Source organism: Armigeres subalbatus, chromosome 3 (genome assembly GCF_024139115.2).
Source record: "Armigeres subalbatus isolate Guangzhou_Male chromosome 3, GZ_Asu_2, whole genome shotgun sequence".
NCBI lineage: Eukaryota > Metazoa > Arthropoda > Insecta > Diptera > Culicidae > Armigeres > Armigeres subalbatus.
Window position 1 is genome coordinate 33,325,733 of NC_085141.1, and position 27,547 is coordinate 33,353,279.

A 27,547-nucleotide genomic window follows, 5' to 3' on the forward strand; every position below is an offset into this window, starting at 1 on the left:
CTTCCATCCTTATTACAAGAAACAAAATCATTTACGCGCAACCCCTTATTCCTCATCCTGCAAAACAGTTGTCTTCTCCGACACGTAAAGACCGTCCAAGAACTTACGGATATCCTTGTTCAGGACAGTGGTCGACTGCTGGATGAGTGCGGCGGACAGAAAAGCGGCTTCAATGTCGTTACCCTCTAGAACCAGTTAGTCCTTTTGCTTGGCCGAGTTCACGACATATACTTCAGGCTGCATCCGGATACGGCGGATATGCTTCTTTCCAAGGAAATTACAGATTTCTATCAGGCTGTTGTTTTTGCTGATAACACAGTTGATGAAAAAATGGGCATGTACGGCACGCATTTTGCATTGGAATCCTTAAGTCACACCTTGATCATGTTTTCGATGTGCAAGCAAACGGTCCTTACAGAAGCGATTTCCTTGTTGGCCCCAAACCACTTCTCAATCATCAGCTTCTTCCTGGACACCTTGTAGATATTCATGGCCAAGTGTCGGAAGCTCTTGGAAAGCTTTCCGAGGGAGCCGGGATGGTGACCGTCTGATTTGAGTTGATCGTTCGCATTTTGGTACAAGACGCTTGAGAATCAAACCGGAAAAGAAGGAAAGTGAGAATAAAACCGGAAAAGAAGAGACAAATGAGAATTAAGATGTAAGAATCAAGAAATGAAAAGTGGAAAGTGGAAAAGTGGAAGATGCAAATAAGAATAGAGAAGTATGAAGTGAGAAGCAAGAAATGCGAAGTGAGAAGTAAGAAGAGAGAAGAGAGAAGTGCTAAGTACAAAGTGAGAAGAGAATAGAGAGGTGAGACGAAATGAGAAGTGGAAAGAGAAAAGTCAAAAGTGAGTAGTGTGCTTAGCGTAGCATAGCTTTGACTGACTGTACATATATGAATCAACTGAACGGCTGACTGGGATAAGTCAATCATTCTCACTGTGCAAGTTTCAGTAACTCAATAAATACAAAGATCAATAACGGTCATGTACTTACAGTCAGTCAGGAAAAAGTAAGGAACATTAGTAGGTGATTTTTGCTATTTAGTGGCCGTGTTTACCTCTGCGTCTCCACAAAAATCACAGGAAGGAACATTTGTTAATGGGTAGGTATCGTTGAGTCTGGATCAGTACTGCAAAAGATCGTGATCGTCATAAGACAGAGAGCAAAGCGCCTTTTTCTATTTCAGGCGACCAAATGAAATAATCGTGGGTTCTTTGATCAATTTCGCATGAAAGGCAGTCATGAGAGGATATTGTGCGTTATTTAAAAAATAAAATTTCTCAATGACTCTTATAGATGAATGCATTGAATAGTCACTAGTCGATAAATTAATCATATTCCTTTAATGCACCGAGTTGAAAGTGGTAATAAACACAAAAATTAAGAAGATATTGCACACTTTCATGCCCTGTCCCGAAACAAATATTTTTTTGAAATATTTGTCGCATGCCATTCATTCTTTGCGTTTCTATAGATATTGAAAGGGTCAGATATGTAAACATCGCATGACGTTTCTAATTTAAAATATTATTATTATATTATTATTATAATCTTTATTAAAGAGGTTTTTAGCCCAAGGCTAGTTCACCTCCGTAATTGAAAATAAAAAAATGCAAACTGGTCTGGATTCACTCTGATAAGTGATGTGACCATCAGAGCATTTTAAACAATAATATGAGTAAGCAATAATTAATCGATTTATCGACCTAGCAGACCAAATATAACGATGGTCACGCAGTCCAATATAAAACGCGAGCAAATGCGCATTGAAGGCTTTACTTTCTCATTCATTTACTCATCCGCACAAAGCAGAACCAAACATTTATATGGTAGCACGATCGTTCTGCCTTCAATATAAACAATTTACGCGAACTAATTTATATTTTTTTGTGTCTTGATTAAGGAGACTTTCAGCAATTTATTTAAGTTTCGCCCACACAAAACAGTACTACGCTAGTAACATTTTGGGTTTATTATGGTTTTATAACATTCTTGTAGAGTAAATTATGGTCTTCAAGAGCGTTATAAAACTTAAAATGTTACTTGGGTAAGCACGTAGAACCGCGCCCGTTATGAAACACGTTCAATCGCGACTCCCAATTAATTGTCTGCACTTTGATGCACACATTATTTTTTTCACCTCGCGTTCTCTCGGACTAGCTGGCGTGCCCAGCACCAACACGATCGTTTCCACTCCAATTAATTTACCTCATTTCATTGCCAAAATTAATTCTTCCCTGGTACTTCCTTCTTCCTTATTCCTTTTCCCTTCATCCTTCTTCCTTTATCCTTCTTTCTTCTTCCTCATTTTTCTACCTTCTTACTTCTATTTTCTTTTGTCTTCTTCCTTTTTTATCTTTTTTCCTTTTTTTTACTCCTTCTTCATTTTTTCTTGCTTACCTATTTCTTCTTCCTTATTTCCTCTTTCATTGCTCTTTTTTTATTCTTTTCTTTATTTGGTAGGCACTCTGTGTTACTTAACCGCTACTGTGCCGGAATCCACACAGAATCTAGTCAGTCGTCATCAGGCAGCTGTGCACAATACGCCACCGCATAGGCTGCGCATCCGGCGACTGACGAGGGTTTTGGTGAAGGGGCTGGGAATCGAACCCATGACTATTCGCTTGTAATGCAACGTACACACCAGTCAAGCAGTTTGACGAACATTGACTCCACCCCCAAGAAAACGCTTCGGTTGCTGCTTTGTTTGAACGTGTGTGAAGTTGTTCGAACAACCATTTGACAGTTAGCGGCTCGGTTGGAAAAAATTAAAACGGTTTGATTTTGGTTTGAGTTGTCGGGGCGGAGTCAAGGTTCGCCGAACATGTTTGAGCATTTGTAGTGAAGTTGCATAAACCCCCATATATTTTTTGATGGTTGGTGCTCAAGTTGGCGCTTCGGTCGTTCGTGTGTGATATTGTTGGTCGAATAAATTGATTGTTCGTGTCGCTGTTGGTGAAACTTGATGAATGTTTGAATAAACGAGAGGTGGAGTCAATGTTGGTCAAACTGCTTGACCGTGTGTACGTTCCATAAGGCGAACGTGAAGCCAACTACGCTACGCTTTCATTGTTCTTCTTCCTTATTCTTTTTTTTGCTTTTTCCTCCTCTCTTTACTTTTTCTTCCACATCCTTTTCTCCTTATTCCTCAATACTCACCACTAAGTATCTTGTTTCTCACTTCCCAATTGCCATTGAGAATCACAGTTCAAGGCATGTTGTAATGTTGTCGGGATATTGAACTTAGGTTGAAATAAAATTTAAAAGCTTTAGATGTTTTGATTTTTTTAAGCAAAATCTTTTGTAAATACATTTTGAAATTAGTTTTGATTATTGTAATTAAAGTTAATAGTTTTTGACGTTTTTATTCTTTTAAGCAAAGTAATAAATAAATTGAATTAAAAATTATTATTATTTTTGTAAGTTAATTATTTTGTTTTTTGAATATATTTATTTTCTTTTGAATTCATTTAGCTCGGACGTTTTTTTACCTTTTAAGTAAAATAATGATTGAATTCGTTAATCGATTCGAAATCTAAAGCGAGATCGAAATATAATCTTTGCCTGACTACTTGACTGTGTTGTGTAATGAAACGTTTCGTGCGGTTTGTGTTTCGGCTGAGCAAAGTGCTATGTGGTATACTACTTCAGTGAGTGCAGCAATGACTGAAAGTATAGAGCACTTTTTCAACCATTTGCTTAAATCAAGAAAGGCGCCAAATTGCTTTTGCCATTCGAAAATCGGTAAAGAATAAGCAATTGTCCTTCAAGATTTCCTGAAGGGTAGAACTCTTGAGCTCGTTCATTTTCACTCGCACTAGAGGACTTGCGTTGGACTGTCCTAGAACCACCCGTATGCTACAAACCCCGGTGATCAGGTTCCGAGAGGGCGGTCCCCGTACGTCGCTAATTATCGTACGTTGGACCGAACCCGAACCGAGAGTTAGTCTCTTTTTTTAGTCCTCGCCCAGTAGCTCGACGGAACGGTATTCCGGACGCTCTCGAGGATCGAAAATTGGAAGTTTTTCTTCCAGCCGCCACTCCTTCCGCAATTCGGCCATTTTGGGCACGAGTTCACGCCGCCGTCTTGTGAAGCGGTGATCGCCCACTGGCAAGCCGCCATTAACTCGACGCTCCGGAGACAACGACGCATGGGCGTAGCCATGATTTCGATAAGGGTGAGGGGCAAATTTTTTAGGTCTTACGAATCGTAGTTCTATAGTAGTTTTATAAAAACACATGAATATTAGTGCTTGGTACTTTTTCCTTCTAAGTTCCAAACACTTTGAAACCAAATCCACAACCAACAGTAAAGGCCGGATCACAATAGCGCGTTGCGCGTCAGCGTTGAAGTCAGCGTTTTGTACTAAAACGCAACGCCAATAAACGTGACGCATTCACGCCCGGATTCTTTAGGAATGCCTCCAGCAACTTCTTCGGCAATGTCTTCAGGAATTCCACCATCAATTTCGCCGGGAATTGATCCGAAAATTCCACCATTATTTACTCCAAGAAATCCTCCACGAATTCCTTTATAAGTTCTGCAAGGAATTCTTCAGATAATTCTTTCGTGCTATGCTCCGGAAGGTCCTCTGATGATGATGATGGTCCAGATACATACCTTTACAAAGGTTTCAGCTAGACTAGATTTGTCTACAAGATGAATTATCTAATATTTTTTCCGAGAATTCTGCTGATAGTTTCAATTCATCCGGGAGTTTCTCCGGAAGTTCCTCCGGGAGTTCCATCAGTAGCTCTTCCAGGAAGCCATTTAGGCTTTTTTCAGGAAATCATTAATGCTTTCTTCAGAAATCTAACTGGAAATTCCTCCCGAATTTCTTCCGAAGGTTTATCTGGGAGTTCCTCCGGGAGGTCGTCTACGAATTCTTCTATGAGTTTCTCCTGAAATTCCTCCAAGAGTTCTTACGGGAGCTCCTCCGGCAGTTAAAACGGGAATTCTTCCGGGAGATCCACCGGCAGTTTGTATGAGTATTTCTTCGGGATTTTCACCGTCAGTTCCTCCGGGTGTTCCTCTGAGAAGGAACTCCCGGAGTAATTTCCAGAGGAACTCCCAGTGGAATTTCTGGAGAAATTCCAGAAAAAAATATCAGAAGAATTTTCGGAGGAACTGCTGGTGGAACTTCTGGATGAATTTCTTGAAGAACTACAGGAAGAATTTCCGGAGGAAATCCTGGAGGAACTCTCGTAAGAACTCCTGGATGAACTCCCAAATGAACTTCCGTAAGAATTCCAGGAGGAACTACTGGAAAAATTCTTAAAGGACCTCCCGGACGAACTCCCAGAGAAATTCTCCGAGGAACTTCTGGAGGAGTTTGTAGATAAAGCCTAAATGAATTCCTGAAAGAAAGCCTGAATGAATTCCTGGAGGAACTACTGGTGGAACTCCCGGAGGAATTTTCAGAGGAACAGCCGGTGGAATACCCGGAGTTGAATTTCTAGAGGAACTTCCGAAATCCCATTTCTCTTGAAATTCCTGCCAAATATCCTCCAGGAATTCCCTGTGAAGTTCCTGGAGGGATTACCAGAGGAACTCTTGGAAAAACTGCTGGAGGAGCTCCAGGAGGAACTCCCACAAGCACTTCCGGAGAAATTCCCACATGGAAGTCCTGAAATAATTCTTGGAGAAGCTCATGAAGGAATTCCCGGAAAAAAAATCTTCTTCTTCTTCTTCTTCCTCTTCTTCTTATTGGCATTACATCCCCATACTGGGACAGAGCCGCCTCGCAGCTTAGTGTTCATTAAGCACTTCCACAGTTATTAACTGCGAGGTTTCTAAGCCAGGTTACTATTTTTGCATTCGTATATCATGAGGCTAGCACGATGATACTTTTATGCCCAGAGAAGTTGAGACAAGGAATTAAATCCCTTCAGGAATTTCTCCGGGAATTTTTTCGCGGAATTGTCCTAGAATTCTTCCCGGACTCGGAATTTACTTGGAATTCTTGAGCCCGAAATGTTTCGAGTTGTTTTGAACTTTCATATATTATGGATCCTGAATACCCGTATAATTTTTCTGAGAATCTTTTGAATTTCCTTTCTGACCCAGCCCAACCTTCGTTCCCCAATTTCAGTTAGGACTTTTTGTTTTCTGCCAAATCAAGATTTCGTTCACTTTCCGACCACTGTGTGACGGTTCTTTGCTTTACAAGCCTAGAACCGATCGTGCTTTTTACAGCCCACCACACCGCGCACAAACCGGCGGCATCAAGCGTGTGCGCTTGATATTAAATGTTCACACACTCGCGTACGGTTCACAGGTGCTGCTGTTGTGCTCGTTATGCTTAGAATTCCATTCCCTCGGCGGCTCGGTTGGGTACGCAAGCGCGAAAAGGGTTCGTCCAGTGCCAGTGCTTTTAGCATTTTGAACTGACATTTGACCTTTCGGCTACCTACCTACATGGATGCCGGTCGGTGGTCAGCTCACAGCTGAGATGAGATCGTCATTGCAGCCATCCACTACACGCCTCCTAATGGTGGCACCGATCAGTTCGCAGCAATTGTTGGTCAAGGTTGGCGTTCTGATTCTATCGGTGCTAATAAAGTAATTTGTAGCTCAGTTCAGGTGATCGGATCCTTATGCTATGTGCAGACTATGGGCTTGAACTTATTATTCGGCTATCTGGATGTCATATTTGTGGTGAGCAATTAGGTAAGATGGGGATAAAGTGCGCTGAAGGTGCGATGGTGGTTAATAACTGTGGCCATGCTTAGATCTATGTTCGTTTAAATATGATGTTTTGAGCTCTCAGATTATTGTATGGGAACATATCTAAATCTTTGATCATACGCATGAGCTATTTTAATGACCTTAGTGGCCAATTACGCTTGGTTCGAAACTGATAGCAACCCATGGTGTCCATATAGGCCCTTAGAGGCCATGCGCATAATTTACGATCTAAATATTTTCATACCGGATGTTCAAAATTCTTCAAATTATTCTAAAATTCAAACCAATTGATCTATCAACTCAACTGATCTCAATAGCAACACATGACGTCCATACAGCCCATAAGAGGCGTGATTTATGATTTAGATATGTCCAAACCAGATGTTCTAAGCACTCAAAATAATTCTTGAGCTTAGACCAATTGATCTACCAAGTCAACTGGGCGCAATACAAAGCCGCTGTGTGGTAGATTAATGGTATGAAGTCCAGAATTATTTGGAGAACTTAGAACATCCGGTTTAGCCATATCCTAATCATACATCACCCACATGGCCTCTAAGGGCTTGTATGGACACCATGGGTTGCTATTGGTTTTTTTTATTGAGCCCAGTTGACCTGGTAGATCAATTCGTCTGAACTTTAGAATGATTTGGAGTACTTCGAACATCCGGTTTGGACATGTTTAGATCGTAAATTATGCGCAAGGCCATGGGTTGCTATTTATTGGTTTCGTACCAAGCGTAATTGACCTCGTAGACCAAGGCTCTGAAATCCAGAATGGTTTGAAGAACCTAGAACATCTGTAGAAATATAGTTTGCAATCATTATTCGCCATCTCTGAAATAGTATTGGGTATATTTTGAGAAAAAAATAAAGCAGTGAAATCGTTCATGCGCGATATTCGTATGCAATTTTCGTCCAACTGACGACGATCCTTCCTTCGAGTATTACAGGATGTAGGTGTGACCGATCAACTATTATTTTGGATGTATAAACATGTTAATTTGGCTGAGAAATGCCTGAGATATTGCCAATTCAAACCCGGGTCAATATGATGGAACACCGTATGTGTGAGTTTCTTTTCTGGGGCCCTTCAGGAACGTCATACAAAGTAGGTCAACGTTCAGGAACATAGTTTTCCATAAAATAGGAAAAGTCAGGAAGTTTCAGACAATGACATAGTTGCGTTAAAACGTTATTACAATTTGAAAGTGCGATTCTGGTCATATTGACTAGATATTTTTCTAGAATTCAAAGGGATGCGTTTTGATCAGGGTCTGTCCCCTACAAGATTTTTATTTTGCTGTTGAAAAAAAAAATGCTTTTTGCATATGAATTTAATATCATTTTGAATATTCATTTGTGCCATAATGATCTAAATAATTGGAGGCATTTAGTCATTTAGGCTTTTACTTTTACCAACAATGACATTATATTTTGTTACATTTTACTTATGCGACACTGAATGCTTCACGTGGAAATGCAATTTAAGAAAACTTTAGACCCTCACTGGAAAGCTTCTTAATGCTGCTGCGTGGATTCCTTCAATTTTCTATTTCAATAATCGACATCCGCCTCTAACTTTTGAAGGAGGTCACCCCTCGCCAACGATACTTCCATTTCAGAAGCGAGGGTAAAAATGACTGAGCGCTAAATAAACCTGACCGTTGCGCTAAACTAAACGTAATTAAAAAGTCAATTAAATTGCACGAGATACTGCAAATGGGTAAAGTGTAACGCGTATCTGTTAATTCTGCTTCCTTCCTCCTCGTTCTCCACGGTGCGGTGCTTCACCCCCATCGGGGTAACTTCCCATGGAATCGATTTGCAAAAAACACAGCAAACCAACACAGGAAAGACCGATGCACATTCCAATCGGGATGAGATTATGACTCCTGACTGGCCGCCTGTTGGCCTGCTGCCAGCCTGCCGGTGCGCAGACGATCATCACTGTCGATGACGATGATGATGGTGATCGTGAAGTAAATAAATTACGCGCTTCGGCAAGATTGAGAGCATCACCACCAGAAAGCATTCGGGGCGAAGGAAGGGGGCATTGCGAAGTGCAGGATGCGGCGCAGCTACAGTGGACCGATAGAATTTTATGAACTGACCACAACAACGTGCCGCAGAGAGGGGCACCGAGCCAAGAGTCAGTGAACATTGAACGCCCAATGCAGCGGCCACGGGAAGGCGTTACGGTGGGATCTTTGTGGAGAAATGGGATCGCATTGGACGCTGCTGGGCTCGGTTAGGTTAGCCCATCTCCCATAGATCTGTAATAGGCCAGGTTGGATTAATTTAATACCACCCGCCTCGAGTGTGCCAGCGAGTGGATGCGGATGCAGCTTATGAGAAAGGTATTCGGCATCATGATGGTCAATATTTGTACAAGATGTATCGACAACAGCGAACTAGTTAGCAGATGGTAAAATCTACGTTGGTCAAGATTAAAGGGAACAAGTAGGGGAAAATGACCTTTCATAGTAGAGTTGAACTTCAATCAGGGTAATATCGGTGTCTTATACATCAATTGTGCAAAATTATTGTTATTTATTTTAGTTAAACAAACCGCGAAATAAGGACTCAGTTGCTAAGGGGCTCCATACACGCTGCGACATGTACAACTCTGACTCCGCCCCCAGGAAATTTGGCTCGGTTGGAGTAAAGTCGGACCGTCTGTGGGTGAGTTGTACGACTGTTGGACAGACTTTACTCCAACCGAGCCAAATTTCCTGGGGGTGGAGTCAAAGTTGTACAATATGTCGGAACGTGTGTGGGGCCTCTAAGTTTTGTGTTATTTTCCGGAGCTTAATCCTTTACAGTTGCAGTGTTTCGAAATGTCATTTGATTATTTTACCATTTATCATATCATTTTCATCAGTGTTAGTAAAATGATTCATAACAAATCTCAATCATTGAGTTTTTCATGCTAAAACGCATTGTTTCATTTATTGGCCAAAAAAATATGTTACAACAAAATATGTTTAAAATCAGTTTGATGTGAATTTAATGTATAAACACGCAAGAGTCTGCATTGTACTATGCGACGAACGTTAATTCGCAGAGAACAAATGAAAACGTACGATGATTCAACTCAGCCATTACTTTTAAAGTGATGTGTCATCTATTTTGAATTTATACTTGCAGACCCGACGAACTTCGTTTAGACCAAGAATTGATTTGTTCTTTGATAAGTTCTCGAGTTATGCAGAAATTTCTGTTCCATTTGTATGGAACCCCACCTTTCCAGAAGGGGAGGAGTTTCTAACCACCACAGAAACAAACGATTTGCTTGATTAATTCTCGAGTTATGAAGAAATTTGTGTTTCATTTGTATGGGAGCCCCCTGTTCAATGGTGGGAGGTGTCTCGAACCATCTTAAGAACCTTCCCCGTTTTCGAGTCTATAAGAGTCAGACAGACAGAAATTCATTTTTTTTTAGAAGAAGAAGATATTGTGCATTTAGACCAAAATTGTTTGTATGACGCTGATGAACTGGCAGCAAAGGTCCACTTCCGACGAGATCCAAACGAAAAAAAAAATGTCACAAAATCGAGCTTGTTTTGTCGCTGACAACGTCGCTTGAAGTTCGGAAGACAATTTCCACACTTCCGACAATGTGTTGGTGGCAAACTAAAATTTTGTTTTTACGTTCATGATGTCGGGAGTAAATTCGGAAGTAAAGTGTCGGAAATCGGAATTCAATATAGTGCTGGCGACACAATAGATTTTTTACTAAGACCGAAGTGACTTGTTCATGGCTACACATTGCCAACCGCGCAGTCAACGGAGGGTCCGCAAGTCATCTTCCATCTGATCTGATTGATCCACCTCGCCTGCTGCGCACTTCGCCTTCGTCCGTCGAATCGTTGTCGAGAACTATTTTCACCGGGTTACTGTCCGATATTCTGGATGGTTCTCCCAGCAGCTCATTCGTCCCCTTCACGTACCGTCCGCCATCTGTCGAGCATTGTCCAGGTCTCGTGTCCGTAAAGGACTACCGATCAGATGAGCGTTTTATAGATAGTCAGTTTGGTACGGCGGCGAACTCTATTGCGGATTTACGTACGTACGGTTTCTAGCCACTATGCGTCTCCGAGTTTCTCTGCTGGTATCATTTTCGGCATTCACCAGTCAGCCCAAATACACAAAATCTTCTACCACCTCAATTTCGTCACCACCGATGCAAACTCGCGGTGGGTGGCTCACATTGTCTTCTCTTGAACCTCTTCCTATCATGTACTTCGTCTTCGTTGATGTCTAGTCCGATCTGATGTAGGCTTCCTCAATCTTCTCAAAGTTACGTGTCATTTCATTTCATTTATTTAGTTAACATCTAAACAGATAACACTGAATCAACAATTTGACGCCACAATGCACGGTTCGAGGCCGCATCTCTCCAACCTCGGATACGCCCCACGCTCGCCAAGTCGTTTTGCACCTGGTCTGCCCATCTCGCTCGCTGCGCTCCACGCCGTCTCGTACCTGCCGGATCGTGTTACGTGTCATAATATCTATATCATCGGCGAAGAAAAAAGCTGGACGGACTTATTGAAAATCGCACCACTCGTGATTATCCCTGCCTTTCGTATTACCCCTTCTAAAGCGATGTTGAATAACAGACACGAAATACCATCATCTTGCCGTAACCCTCTGCGCATTTCAAAGGGACACGAGAATGCCCCTGAAACCCGAACTACGCACATCACCCGATCCATCGTCGCTTTGATCAACCGTATCAGTTTATCTGGAAATCCGTGTTCGTGCATTAGCTGCCATAGCTGGTCCCGATCAATTGTATTATATGTGGCTTTGAAGTCGATGAATAGATGACGCGTGGGCACGTTGTATTCGCGGCATTTCTGCAGTACTTGGCGAATGGTCTGTCGTGGAGTGTTCGAACAACTTTGTACAAGATAATATCTCTCTATCTCTCATAGATTCTGCGATATCGATCTGGTAATTTCATGTATACTAGCACCACCAAGTGAATGATTCTCAAACTATATTTGGCCAGGGTTCTACCAAATCGCACCACGCGCCAACAAAAAATTACTCGTTTTTCTGCCCAAATTTTCGGTTAGCAGATTTAATTGATCACCCAATTTCAAAACTGTGGATATCCTTCATCAAATGTACGCATGAATCGATATGAAAGGATTTCCGTTTACTTTTTGTAAACAAAATACCACCAGTCAGTCAAAAAACCGCTTGGTGCGGTTTGGCTTTCTTCCGAATATAATTGTCTGTTATTCTCAATATAATTGTCTTGACTTTCCGAACCACATTTTTTAAGATAACAATTTTCTATCTCAGATTCTGCGATAGCCAATTCATCTGATAATAACAAGTCAAACTTATTCTCAATTTAATTATCATGACTTTTCGAACCACTTTACAGAAGATAACAATTTTATATCTCTCGAAAATTCTGAGATATCCAATCCAACTGGTTATTTCATTTCATTAAGGTACACTGGGGGAAGTGGAAAAATCGACTCGAGAGATTGGAATTATACATACTTTACAGTTTTTACCACATCATAACATTATGTAAGAATATACTTTGATGCTCACACTAATACTGTGTTGAAATTTGTATAATACATACACTAACACGGTTAACGCATGAACTGTAATTTTAGGTTTCATGAAAAGTTATTTTTTGCATTCATAAAATCAATTCTTATTTGCACCAATTGTCCCTCTTTCAAGTGAATTTATATCACAGGTGACCATTATAATATAATTGAACTAATTCCATTCAATTGGTAGTGATTTATACCAAGAAAGGAAATAATTCAAAGATTTTACCCTTACCCCAGGTATCAAACACTGCGGGGGAAGTGGATAATGTTCTAATTACGCAATTTTTGTCTTCCCTCCACACACCTAAAAATATTCATGTAATTTTAGGTGTTGTGACGCTGACATATACGAGCGTCATTTTTGACGTAAAATTAGGTGATACTTTAATTTTACATCACAATTGACAAAAAAATGAAAGGGTTGGAACGAAAATCGAACATAAGCCCGCTGAGTGAGAGCCCAACACCTTACCACTCAGCTATCTTCGTTTCTTGAAAGAGGGGTGATCGAAGTAAAACATGTTCCACGATTTGCACTGAACAAGTATTTCACTGCATCAAGTTATCGACCGCTTGTGCGTTAGGTGCGTCGCATCGGGTGCTGCGTTTAGGTTCCGTGACATGTAATTTTAAATCACGTGTCAATGAAAAATATACGATTTAGTTTATGTCATGTGGTTTTGTGTCATTTTATTGAAATACATGACCTGTAATATTAATAATTTTTTGGTGTGCAGGGTTTATTTCGATAGCTGTAAATCTTAATATGTTTCTTCTTTGTTATCATTGTGATTCCAGTGGTGATTGGACTAATATAAAGTAGAAAATGCCTGATTAATCCACCTATCGGTATTGATGCCTTTCACATGTTTTACATATGAAAAAAAAAATGTATAAGAAAGTTAAAAATAGCACCGATAGGTAAATATATTCTATAATTCGTATTCATTTTTATGCATCACAAGTTTCGCCGTTGAATGCAATTTTTTTGCGAACAAACTGGTTAAGGACAAGTGCTCAAGAATAGCTGATAATGTTGTACGTGCTTTTCGCACACACATACATACAAATACGCACATACAGACATCATCTCAATTCGTTAAACTAAGTTGATTAGTTTATAACCCTGTAAGTCCCATTTTTCCTTTAAAAAGTTCATCTTTGGGGCGAGCATATAGATTTCACGTACACTTAGTGTTCGAGAAGGCAAAACCAGCCCTCCTCTAGCTATTACGAGAATTCCTTGAGGATCTATTCCGTTAAGGTAATGAAAATATTCCACAAAAGATACTCAGAGCAATTATCGTATTGATTTTAGTTATATGTAACTACTCATCACTATTGAAGGTCAAGGTAACATGGGTTTTCCACTTACCCCATCCCACTAGGAAAAGTGGAAAAACATCTCCTAATTTTAAAATCTATTTCCATAAATTTCAAGCGACCAAAATGGTATGAATTACCGCACAGTTGGTGCAAAATTGACTGTTTTTGATAGCCCATTTTGATTGAACGCATTTAGATCATTTAAACTGGTTTTACACTAATTCAAACAGGCACTATCGATTTTTCCTTTTCCACTTCCCCCAGTGTACCTTATATTAGTTTTAAACTTCCAAACAAAACTGTAATATTTTCCAAATTAAATTCGAATTTGTCAACAACCCTGACCTAGAAATCAAAATTGAAATAACCCGTGTAGGTTCATTTTTCGTCCGATTGCCATGTAATTTTCAGGGAAGAAGCGTCATCATGTCTATTTTTTGGTACATGACTTGATTTGACCATAGTGACAATCCGGCCGGATTTATTAAGGGGGGGTCCTGGGTCAGGTGCAATAAAAAACGGGTCATTTTTTTAAAACCATTGATAAATGAATGAAAGTGACCAGAATGCAGATGCAAACGTTGTCAATCATCATTGACCAGCATCAGAAAGTTTTGATACATTTGAACCACCAGGACATGGTTCCGGATATTCCGGGAACCTGGTTCCCTGTGGTAGTGGACACTTTTCAAGTGGTGTAAAACCCAGTCTTGCGATATATCAAACTTCATGGGTTTGAAAGAAAATCCTAATAGATGAGTTTTTGGGGGGTTTTTAACACATTGGCCACATCCGGAAGTGTTCCTGGGATCCTGGTTCCCTCAAGGAGGTGGACAAATTTCGATTAGCACCGAAACCCATCTTGCGACATATCAAACTCCATGATTTTGAAAGACAGGCTCAATAGATGAGTTTTTGGGGGGTTTTGAACACATTGGCCACATCCGGAAGTGTTCCTGGGAACCTGGTTTCCCCAAGAAAGTGGACAAATCTTGCCTAGCACCAAAACCCAACTTGCGACACATCAAACTCCATGACTTTGAAAAACAAGCTCAATATATGAGTTTTTGAGAAGTCTTGGACACATTGACCACATCCAGAAGTGTTCCCGGGAGCCTGATTCCCTCAGGGGACCGGACAAATTTCAATTAGCACCGAAACCCATTTTGCATGTCCAACTCCATGATTTTGAGAGCACAATACATGAATTTTTGAGAGATTTTGGACACACTGGCCACGTCCGGGAGTGTTCCCGTGAGCCTGATTCTCTCAGCGAAGCGGTCAAATTTCTATTTGCTCCAAACCCCATCTTGCGACATATGAAACTTCATTATTTTGCTTGACTTTCAAAATCATGAAGTTTGTTACGTCACAAGATGAGTTTCGTTACTAATCTAAATTTGTTTACTTCCTTGAGGAAACCAGGCTCCCGGGAACACTTACGGACGAGGCTAATGTGTCCAAAACCTCTCAAAAAATCAAGTGTTGTGCGTGTCTTTCAAAATCATGGAGTTTGATATGTGGATGGGTCGGTGCAAATCAAAATTTGTCCACTTCCCTGAGGGAACCAGGTTCCCGGGAACACTTCCGGACGTGACCAATGTGTCCAAAATCTTTCAAAAATTCATCTATTGAGATTTTCTTCCAAAATCGTGGAGTTTGCGACATGTCAAGATGAGTTTTGGTGCTAGGCGTCCACTTTCTTGAGTGAACCAGGCTCCCGGGAACATTTCCGGATGTGGCCAATGTGTCCAAAATCTCTCATAAACCCATCTATTGAGCTTGTTTTTTTTCAAAACCATGGAGTTTGATGTGTCGCAAGATGGGTTCCGGTGCTAATCGAAGTTTGTCCGCTTCCCTGAGGGAACCAGGCTCCCGGGAACACTTCCGAACGTGGCCAATGTGTCCAAAACCTCTCAAAAACTCATCTATTGAGTTAGTCTTCGAAAATCATGGAGTTTGATACGTCGCAAGATGGGTTTCGGTGCTAATCGAAATTTGTCCACTTCCCTGAGGGCCACACTTGTGAATACCACACTTGTGGTATTCGTACCATGGTACAAGGCGACAAAAAAATAGTTTCAAGGCTATCTTTAATGAAGACAATAACTGGTATGGCCCTAATTTTAAGAATTTTGTACCATGGTATAAATACCACAAGTGTGTCCCCCATATTATAAGGCCGGTATTTATAATACACTGTTATAAATGTTTAAACAGATTGCAAATAATCAGAATTAGATCTAATGAAATAAAATATAATAATTTAATTTAATTTTAACCTATTTCATCTCAATCTTACAAAAGCCTTTACGTATACTTAATATACGAGAAAGGCAAAAATAAAAAAGTACAGTCGTTGTGGTCCAGAAGGTTTAAATAAAAAAAATCAGATCTTTTGATTACTTAAGCACCTTAAAGTTTACTATTTTCCTAAAACGATATTTTTTCTAAAATCTATAGCTGAAAATCTCCCCATTCATGCCAAAAGGTTGCAAATCGGTCTATTGCACAGTGGGACCAATTCTAAAAAAGACGGTCATAAATGTTTGAAGTGAATAAAATGGTCTAGCAGGCCACATATTGTGATTTTTCATTGAATAGATGGTTCATCTTCTCGGCATCAACGACCCGTAAGCTAAAGTACAACTATCGGAGCGAGAGGTGGCGCACCAGTCGTCGCAAGCACGCTATAGTTCTCTAAGACAACGTGCTTGCACCAAGTGGTGCCCCATCAAATATCAATGGCTGGCACCGCCAATGTAGAGTTTCTATGAGCATTTCCACAGGTTTTTAATTATCGATTTCAGCCGCCTCCCCGCAGCGCAAACGAGAAATTTATTTTATTGTTAGAAATAGCAAACATGTGGAATAGGTTTTGTTTTGTCCCTAAACTAAGTAAAGCTGTAGAGGCGCAAGTTGTTACTTGATCTTACGATTTATGTGAAAAATTCATGATATTTTTACAATGTAAGTTTGAAAAATTAAAAGAGGGGGATAAAATGAAATCCTCTTCCGAAATTATCCATTGCGACTAGACATAAGGGGCGATTCAAATATGACGTCCACTACTTTTTGGGATTTCTAGACCCCCTCCCCCCCCCCTGTCCCGCTTTTTTGTTTACCTAGTACATGTACTGTCACAAAATCTTAGACCCCCTCCCCCTAAAACCTGTGACATCATTTTTGAACGACCCCTAACATGACTTGATAGTTTATCCTACTTTCATTATCAATATTTTCAAAATCTCAGAGCGCAGGTGCCTGTAAGAACTAACCCTAGTAGCACAGTTCAGATCGATTTGGTTGCAGCAACTCCAATGTGACTGGATTTGGTCGCATATGAGTCACAGTGACTGATATGTCAAGTGTGCTACTCGGGAATGATCACGTAGGATTTTCTTAACAAAAGTATGCGTGAGCAAAGAACAAATGGTGCTAGGGGGGCGTACACATATTACGTAAGCACTTATGGGGGAGGGGGGTGGCTTCTATCGTTTTTTTACGCACCATGTAAATAAAAAAACATTTTTATTTGGGAAATCTTACATGAGGGAGGGGGAGTCGAAAACCCAGAAATTTTTTTTAGACAATTGTAAGCTGATGTCACACCATTGCATTGGGGCAAATGAGATGTAGAAAGAGAAGTGATTACAAATTGTGCGTTGCTGCAATTATCAAAATTGATTGGCAAGACCGAAAGGACCACTGTCAGTAAAACCGAAATAACTGAGCGGGCGGAGGGTGGCGGAACCTAATTTCTTCAGGATTGGATTCCTTACAAAAAAAAAAATGAAGCTTCAGTGTGAATTTCATGGGTACCCTTTTGAATTTTACAATGAATACATCTGGAGGATAATACAATAAAAATTTTATACATAATAAAGACCGAGTACCTTCTGCGCGATCAAAAATAATTTACGAACGTTTAAGTGTGCCTTTATTAGTTTTAGGGCTACACTTTGTAATGGTGCCAAATACCTATAATAGGTTTGAGCGATGAATACGTTGTGGCCAACATAATGAAGCAGTAAGATAAATGTTACAAGATTCAACAGAATAAAAATTGATAACATGCTCAACTTGCATTGACTGTAAAGGTAAGATCCACCCGAATAAAATGACTCAAAACTATGTTTACATCATCGTGAAATATTCTACTAGCAACCCATGACTCAAGTTATCAATTGGGTCCTAAAGCCCTACATCGTTTATGTTTGCAAACTATAGTGCATCGGTCAAGAATACTTGAACCGATGTTATAAAAATTCTGGTAAAAGTCTAAATCATCAAAAATAATATTTTTGTGTTTAAGACATTTTAAGGCAAATTTTGGGCTGTGCAGCAATTCAGAACGAATTAACCATCAGCCCAAAACGTCAGGCCCATATATTAACTGTCAAAGGTTGAGTCAAGTGCCCTGCGGTTTTTTGCTAGTGCGTTTGAATCATATTATTCCGAAGGTCAAACAAGACCGAAAATGTCGAGTAAGCATTTTTCATCTATTTTCAAATTTCAAATTAAACAATGTTCCTTTCGATTTTTGAGTCGAAAGAAAAACTGACGCGTTCAGGATGATTAACTTCATGGTTCCATGAAAGAAAATCGAATATCGATTCTTCATTTTAGGACCCAATTTGAATCATTTTGAAAAAATGGTTTTTGACCGTCTTTTTGAAGATTGGTCCTTCTGTGCATTGGTTTGAAAGTTTTGAATGTTCGATTTTTTAGAAAACGCCGTTTTTTACCGCTTGGATCGAAACAAAAAAAACGAGTTAAATTATTTTCGGTAGACATCATTCATACATATTTTAAGCAAAATTGGAGATTTTCTTTTCGACTCTATTCTTTTTTCATGGAATCGCTGTATAGACGAATCCAAGTAAAAATAAGAAGAAGACACACGACGGTGTTAACTTTGACAGATCCTACAGCACAGCATAGGAAGATAATTTTAAAATGCTTATAATAAATTCTAGACAAAATGTAATAAAAATCTGATTGAAGTAGGGTATCTGTTCCTATATCAATAACAATAAGGCAATGCGCATATGAAATGCATTGATTTCTCTCCCAATAATCAAGAAAAATGTGAATAATTATGCTCGGCTCATGTAATTTTTAATTGAAAACAATTTGGTAACTTCAAAAATGAAATTTTCATCACATTATAGAAGTATTTAGCTAAAAAACATCATTACCGCCATGCACCTATTTCAATAACATTCAAAAACAGTTAATCCTATGCCTGTACCTATATCAATAATACTGTTTCCAACATAAAATACGCACACTATTACATGTGTGTATACGTAACGATATGATTGCAGTGATGCCGAATTCTTCAATATTTTGTATTTGAGTTGAAATATAATTACAAAATTTCTGTTTTTGTTGCAGTTTTCCATCTTATCAGTTCAATTTTGTGTTTGTCATAATTTATCTTTTCGATATAATTTATTTCACAAACATAAGAGTTGAATTTCACAATGAAAGTTTTTTTTAAATAAAAATGTTGGTCGGCAACTATATATCAAACTATAGGAAATCGCGTTGGTTTTTAAAATATAATTATATTCATAGTGAAAATGTGATGTGCTTTATGTGCTGTGAAGTGAATTTTGAAGGGATAGAATTGTTTTAGCCCAAAATTGAGTGAAAACACCGGCGTGAAAACAGATGAATCTTCTAGTAGCAATCGAGCAGTTCATGCACATCATTTCAAAGGTAGGAAAATACAAATAAAAGTCCTTACTAATTTTATCTTTTAATAATTTGATTCTTGTGAATTAAAACATTACTCAAACAAAATCTTGAATAATATTCCAAACATTCAAGAATCCATCCATTATTGTGTACATACGATGTAAGAAATTGTAAATAAATTGATTTTTTATTTGGTTTATCGACGGTTGTGATTAATATACGGGCTGTTATTAATATGGGAACAGATACCCTATGATACGGAAAAAGTTCCGAACTGTATGATAGGCACATTTTTGGAAAATATTCAAAAAATTGAGATAAACTTCCGAATATGTAATTCAAAACTTTTTCCGTATCGTACATCAATCAGATTTTAATTACAATTTGTCTAGAATTTATAATAAGCATTTTAAAATTATCTTCCTATGCTGTGCTGTAGGATCTGTCAAAGTTAACACCGTCGTGTGTCTTCTTCTTATTTTTATTTGGATTCGTCTATAGCTATGTAGATAAGGAACCAGAAAGAATAATTTTTTAGCTGTTCGGTCCATTTCATATGTTCGTCTAGATTTGTAATTTTACTTTGTGTACCTTTAGTACATTGGCAGATACCGTCACCATCGTTGCGAATGAATTTTCTGCAGCAATCACTTCCGGCGACCGCAACCGTTTTTAATAATGTACCGCTGCAGCCACGACCGACGCAAACTTGAACAAAGAAGAAGTACCCGCCACGAAGCCATTCAGGTTCATAATAGAAAAGTCCATCGCTAAAGCTGGGCCTGTCAATGGCGTTTGGTCATGTTTGGTTTGGCTATGAAGTAAACCAAAGTAGACGTTATTCGACAAAGAAGTTTGACAGCTCATTGATAATATTTAATTATAATTCCTTATAATGAGTTGCGTCGGACATTGCGTTTACTCCGGCAGACACCTAGGAATCAGCAGGAACGAGTCAAGGTAAGTTTCCCAGCAGAACGCATCCACTGCAGCAGCGAAGAAGATTTTGAGAACTTCTACTGCCACCAATAGACGTAAGCAAAAATATTCCGTAAAAAGTCTCCAAGCTTTCGAGAAAAAAATGCGGTATAAGTTTGCAGGAATAAACTGTACAAGCTAAAATCCCTGTAAGTTTCATTAATTTGACATCTATGCTTGCGATGCACTTATGGAATTGGTTGATTTACCGGAACCGATTGCTTAATTAACTTAATCGATTAGCAAGTTTTCAATAATAAATATTTATATATTAATATTGCAACACACTGGAGTCAGTTTTCACAGCGTGAAAATGTCGGTAAAACAGCGTTAAAACGCCTAAAAGAACCTAAAATCCGAAAAAAAAATCGCGTGAACAGCGATCCACGTAAGAAAACCGTATAAAACCAACTTCAAGGCAGGCAGACGTGGTCCCACGTCTAAAATGCATTTTTAACAAACTGGTCCACTGGTCGTTTTGTGACCTGTCCGTTGCCTCTCATGGTAGGGTAAAAGACCCAATGATGGAGGAACTACTGTACTGTTTTTTTTCAATTTCGTTTATTGAGTTGTCTCAGGCGAGTATAACACTTTACAGAGCCATGGTTCTTTGTGATATATATCATATCACAATATCATTTTATTATGAAGTTAGTATGTTTAATTACAATGTTTAAGGATGGAATGGACATCAGGGAATCATCCGGTCATTTGGCGTGTGGTGTGTCGTCGTGCTCGGGGAATGATTCGTCTGGGATCCGGATGTTCAGAGCTACATAGCTCTACGGAACAGAAAGGCAGAGATTAAAAAAAACTTTGAAGAAAGAGAAAAACAAAATATTAGATGTTGATGTAAGAAGAACAAAGAGTTTCAGCACTGATTGGTCGATTATGCTTAATCTATACTTCATTTTCTTTACCTTGAGAATGTTTCCGAAAGCTCAATAACTATATTCATGGGCGTAGCCAAGGGGGGCAGGGGGGCCGTCGCCCCCCCCCCTAAATTGTGGAACGATTTAATGGGTACTGAAATGAGTTCTCTCAAACATGTGCACTTTATGATCCAATGAAATTCAAAAGATTCCCAAAACTTATTAGGGCATCCAGGATCCATAATATATGAAAGTTCAAAACAACTCGAAACATTTCGGACTCAAAAATTCTTCTTGAAATCCTTCTAGAAGCTCCCCTGGGAACTTCTGAATTCCTCCGGAAAGTTATCCACAAATTCCTCTGAAAATCGTTTGAAAATCCTTCTCATGTAATTGTAATTCCTCCTTATCTAGAAACCCCCACTAAATTTTTTTTTGGGAATTCACGAAGAAATTCCTTGAAGATTTCTTTTCTTCTCTTCAATATTTACTTCTAGATATTTTTTCGGCTATTCTCTCTTCAGGAATAATCCAGCATAATCCAGGCATGCATTCGAGAGTTCCGTCAAGAATACATACTGAATTTCTTCCCAAAATTCTACCAGTTTCTTCAAAAATTTATGACGGAAATCCTCCGATTAAGCTCCATAATTTCACTTGTAAATCTATAAGAAATTCCTTCGGAAATTCTTCTAGGAACTTCTCCGGGCATTCCTCTCGGAACTCTTCCTTTAATTCCTCCGGGATTACTTCCAGGAAATTTTCCGGGAATAACTCCAAACATTCAATAGCGAAATCATCTAGCATTCCAATCTGGAATTCTTTTTGCAATTACTTCAGAATATCCTTCAAGAAATCCTCCAGAAATATCTTCATGAATTTCTCCTGGAATTCGTCCAAGTATTCCCAAGTATATAGTATCCCCAGAAATTCTTACAGGTATTTTTTCGGGAGTTTCTTCAGGTACTTCTTCAGGAATTCCTTCAGGAATTTCTCCGGGAGATATTCCGCGGAAGTGTACTAGAATTCCTTCCGGACTTCACTCGGAATTTACTCGGATATCTGCCAAGAGTTCTTCCAGAAATTTCTTCGGAACAATCCGCAGGGATTTTCTTCAGCAATTCATCTGGGAATACTTTCAGGATTTCATCTGGGAATTTCTGCATTAATTCCTCCTGGTATTTTTCTGGGAATTCCTTCAGATATTTTTCGGAAATTCCTTTAGGAACTTCTCTAAGAATTATTTCAGGACTTCCATGTGGGAATTCCTCCGGAAGTGCTTGTGGGAGTTCCTCCGGGAGTTCTTCCAGGAGTTTTTCCAAGAAATTCTCCGGTAATACCTCCAGGAACTTTACAGGGAATTCCTGGACGATATTTGGCAGGAATTTCACGGGAAATGGGATTTCGGATGTTCCTTCAGAAATATTTGTTTCCTTCCTCTAGGGTATTCCATTGGATGTTCCTCTGAAGTTCCACCAGTAGTTCTTCGGGAAATCAATCAGGCTTTCTTCCAGGAATTCATTTAGCATTTCTTTAGGCATTTATCTACAAATTCCTCCAGAAGTTCCTCGGAGAATTTCTCTGGGAGTTCTTACGGGAATTCCTCCGGAAGGTTCTTTTAAGAATTATTCCAGGAGTTCCTCCTGGAATTCTTACGGAATTTTTTTTGGGAGTTCCTCCTAGAATTCTTACGAGAGTTCCTCCAGGATTTCCTCCGGAAATTCTTTCTGTACTGCCGTAATCTGAAAAAGTGACGTATACGCCATTTTCCAAAAATTGTGTTAACGAGTACTACTCATCGAGCTCTTTAACAGAAAAATGGAAAACATGCATGTTGCAAAATGGCTGTTACGTCACTTTTCCAGATTACGGCAGTGTAGTTCTTCAATAAATTCCTCCAGAAGTTCCACCGGCAGTTCCTCCGAGAATTCCTCTGATAATTTCTCCGGAAATTCCTATAGAAAATCCCCCGGGAGTTCCTCCGGAAATTACTCTGGGAGTTCCTCCGGGAGTTCCTTGTCAGAGAAACACCCGGAGAAACTGCCGGTGAAACTCCCGGATGGATTCTCGTAGAAACTGCTGGTGGATCTCCCTGAGGAATTCCCGAAGGAACTGCCGGAGGAGCTCCCGTAAGAACTCCCGGAGGAATTTCAGGAGGAACTACTAGAAGAATTCCTAGAGGACCTCCCGGATGAGCTCCCAGAGAAACTATCGGAAGAACTTCTGTAGGAATTTCCAGCTTAATTTCTGAAGAAAGCCTAAATGATTTCCTGAAAAAAAAAGCCTGAATAATTTCCTGGAATAGCTTCTGTTGGAACTCCCGTAGGAATTTCCGGAGAAACTCGCGGATGAATTGCTGGTGGAATTCCCGGAGGAACTCTCGAAGGAATTTTCTGGAAGAATATCTGAAGAAACTCCCGGGAGCATTTTCAACATTTTCAAAGGAACCCCAGGGAAACTACCAGAAGCATTCTCGGAAACAAGAGATTTTATGTTATAGACAAATATCGTCTAGCTGAAACCTTTGTTGGGGTTTGTAGCTGGACCATCATCATCATCAGAGGACCTCCCGGAGAATTCCCTGAGGAGCTCGCAGAGAAATTCTCAGAGGAGGTTCTGGTGGAAAATCTATATAAATTCCTGAAGAATCGTTAATAAATTCAAATTCTGCCGAAATTCCCGGAAGAATTTTCAGAGGAACTGCCAATAGAACTACCGGAATAATTCTCGAAGGATATCCAAAAGAAATTGGAAATGCCGGTGGAACTCCTGGAAGAATTCCAGGATGAATTTTCGGAGAAACTCCTGGAGGATCTCCCAGTGGAAATCTTGAAGTTTCCACCGGAATTCTTTCAGGATTTCATTGCGAATTAATCTAGGAATTCCTCCGAAAATTCCATTGTTGATTTCATTTTCGGCATTATTTCTGTATAAATTTTCGGTGGAATTCCTGGAGAAATTGTTTGAAATTTTCACAAGAAATTATTCGAAACAATTCACGGGAAATTTTATGGAATTTGAACAAGAAATTCGAATATTTTTCGTGAAATTCTCAGGAATGTTTACTGGCAATTCTGCGGAATTTCCACGGAATATTCTTATTCTTAAAAATTATGGGAAACAGCACGAAATTATTTGAATTATTGCAGGGAATTCTGCAGAACTTATAAAGAAGTTCGTGAAGATTTTCTTGGAGTAAATAATGGTGGAATTTTTGGATCAATTCCCGGCAAAATTTATGGTGGAATTCCTGAAGGCACTGCCGAATAAGTTGCTGGAGGCATTCCTGAAGAATCCCTGATAGAATTTCGCATAGAATGCCAGGAGCAATTGTCGAAGGAATTCCTGGAGAAAGCTTGCATATTGATTTTTCTGCATATTTTATAATAAATATTATTTCAGAGAGAATTTGTTAAGAAATTCAGATGTATGGTTCTAGTTTTCTTAAACTTATGGAAGAATGCATAAGACAAGACTTATGGAAGAATGCAGGATTTTTATAATAATTGTTATAGCCGATTTTATATTCTTTCTGAATACTAAGTTCGTTAATGTTTTTCTCACTTTATTTAAAAATATCTGATGAGCAATAAATCACGCATTTTTAAATCCATTATTGTTTTAATAGGGGGAATGACGGCTTTGGCAGGTTTTGTTCTATTATTGGCAGGGGGGTTTTTTATGACTGATTTTGCTCAAATTTGGCCTAAACATTCTTTGCATATCAAAGAATATTGTGGCCAAATTTCACAAAATTCGGTCGACAAAAACCCCCCTGCCAATAATAGAACAAAACCTGCCAAAGCCGTCTGTTCCCCTAATTATTGTTTCGATTTGGTTTGGATTTAGTTTCATTTGTTAATATTCATGTGTTTTTATAAAATTACTATAAAACTACGATTTAGAAGACCAAAAAAGTTGGCCCCCCTCTTCTCGAAATCCTGGCTACGCCCATGACTATATTCTATAAGGAGCGTGTCGTAACTGCATCAAAACCTATTATTGTTACATGCAATCATTCCTGCAATTACAATTATTGCTGCAGTGTTCCAATAGTTGCGGCATTTTGTTATTCATGTTACTATAGTTGCGAATCCCATATCGAATCGCAGCTATTGGAACACTACTGCAACTATAGGCGCAAGAGAGACAAGAAGATAACCTATTTTTAAGATATTTTACCAATTCTAAAGAAGTTCCAATCTTGTTTTTGTCTCTATTGTATTATGACACGTCAACTAACTGATCGTTACGGTGGATTGGTGCGAATAATTAGCTAATTCTCTGAAATCTGCTGTGGTTAGTGCTCAATCTGTATGGCCTCTGGTTGAAGACGGTGGTCCTGTTTTAAAAATACCAAATCAATCTGGCAATTCAGTGCAAGGCCAGGCGCATGCAGCTAGTTGGAAAATAAGTCAGTATTGGGGTAATCTAACACTAAAGGATGTAGGCAATTTATAAGCAAATCGTTTAAATCCATAGTGAAAAAAATGAGTGCCGCTGCCGTGGTGACATCAAATCGAAAACTATCCCACTGTCAATGAAAGCAAATTGAAATCTTATTTTGATGTTGGTTTTCGTTAACATAATAAGTGATCAGTTTGATGTCATATCATACAATTTAGAAATCTACAGCAAGATAAAATCAAAAGTAGGGTAAAACGACCTATTATGGAGGGGTTAAGCACCGTGTCAAAACAAAATTGATTACAAAAATTCTTCAAAAATTACCTGTTGGTCGATTTCCACATTGTAGTAGTTGAATAGAATGCTCGTTAACTATAGTTTCGTAAATATTACGTCAATTGTGCTGTACTTATGTTGTTTTGTTTTTATCACAATAAAAACAAACTACCGCAATAATAGGACGAAGTTGCCTATCGTTGCGATATTTTTTGAAGGTCAGTCCTATTGTTGCGGTATTGCATGTAATTCTTATGGGGAGCGATACCGCAACAATAGGACCTTAGCACTACCGCAATGATAGGCTCAAAGGATTCAAACTTTTAACGAAAAATGTTGATTTTTCATCATTTAGAACGGAATTTTGTCAAACAAAAGCTGTTCTAGTCGTTAATCCGAAGAGTTTTAGTGTACCCACAATTGTTTTCAATGGTATTATATCCAAAATGGAGTACTTCGACACTACCGCAACATTAGGGCATACCACAACGATAGGACGTTTTACCCTATAATGATTTGAAAACAAATAATGATTTCAGTTTGATGTCAACATTAGAATATGTTTGAAATTTGATCTCTTTATGATATCAATGGCCCTCCTTAGCCGTGCGGTAAGACGCGCGGCTACAAAGCAAGACCTTGCTGAGGGTGGCTGGGTTCGATTCCCGGTGCCGGTCTAGGCAATTTTCGGATTGGAAATAGTCTCGACTTCCCTGGGCATACAAGTATCATCGTGTTAGCCTCTTGATATACAAATGCAAAAATGGTAACCTGGCTTAGAAACCTCGCAGTTAATAACTGTGGAAGTGCTTAATGAACACTAAGCTGCGAGGTGGTAATGTCCCAGTGGGGGATGTAATGCCAACGAAGAAGAAGAAGAAGATGATATCGATATTCTTGCTATTTTTAAAAGGTAAACACAAACTATTAAGGGTTTGAACCATTAAGTGTGACAATATAATGTAATACATTATTGCACTGCAAATCATAAGTAACCGCATCCTCAAGCACGTAAACAATTTAAGATAGGTATAACGTATAAATATGTTTTGATTTCTTCTACAAATTACTTATTACGCCATTCATACTTGTATTACTGCATTGCTGCTATTACCGCCGCTACTTGCGGCGGATAATGATCAGCCATATTTCAATCGATGCAACGGATCAGTAGTGGTCCATCGAAAGAGGGTCATTAAAACCCGATGAGGTTCATCTTGTCATACAGGCCCCCTATTCGGACCTGCAACGAGAGATCAATTTGCGTGAGGTCGTACAAATTGGATTCCAAAAACAAACCGAAACGGCACACGGTGGCCCATCTATCCGAAAATTGGTTTTGGTCTCACCACACAAATCATCGAGAAGACTGCTCATTTGCTGCTAATGAGATCGAGATGAAATCGAAACCGGTGTTCTCCTCAATATCGAGCTGCACACCGGCCGTCGGAGTGATATTAGATGGCATCTTCACATAGCTGCTGGATGATGTCGGCGAGCAAGTTTCCTAATTGAATCCAACCGAATTCATTAGCATAATGATTGAAACCGGCGCGGCAGCGCAGATTCACCACATCAGAGTTGACTTCCGTATCGAATCGATAATATCGACACAAAGCAGCAGAGCTCAGCTCGAGCGTCAAGTTGTGCACATTTGCAGCTTTCGGCATCCGTGCATGGGAAACGGCAAATTTTCGCAT

At 39.3% G+C, this 27,547-nt stretch overlaps 1 pseudogene; it reads right to left on the bottom strand.

Annotated features, from left to right (window-relative positions):
• On the bottom strand, positions 1-27,547 carry LOC134221560 (large ribosomal subunit protein uL6-like; annotated as a pseudogene).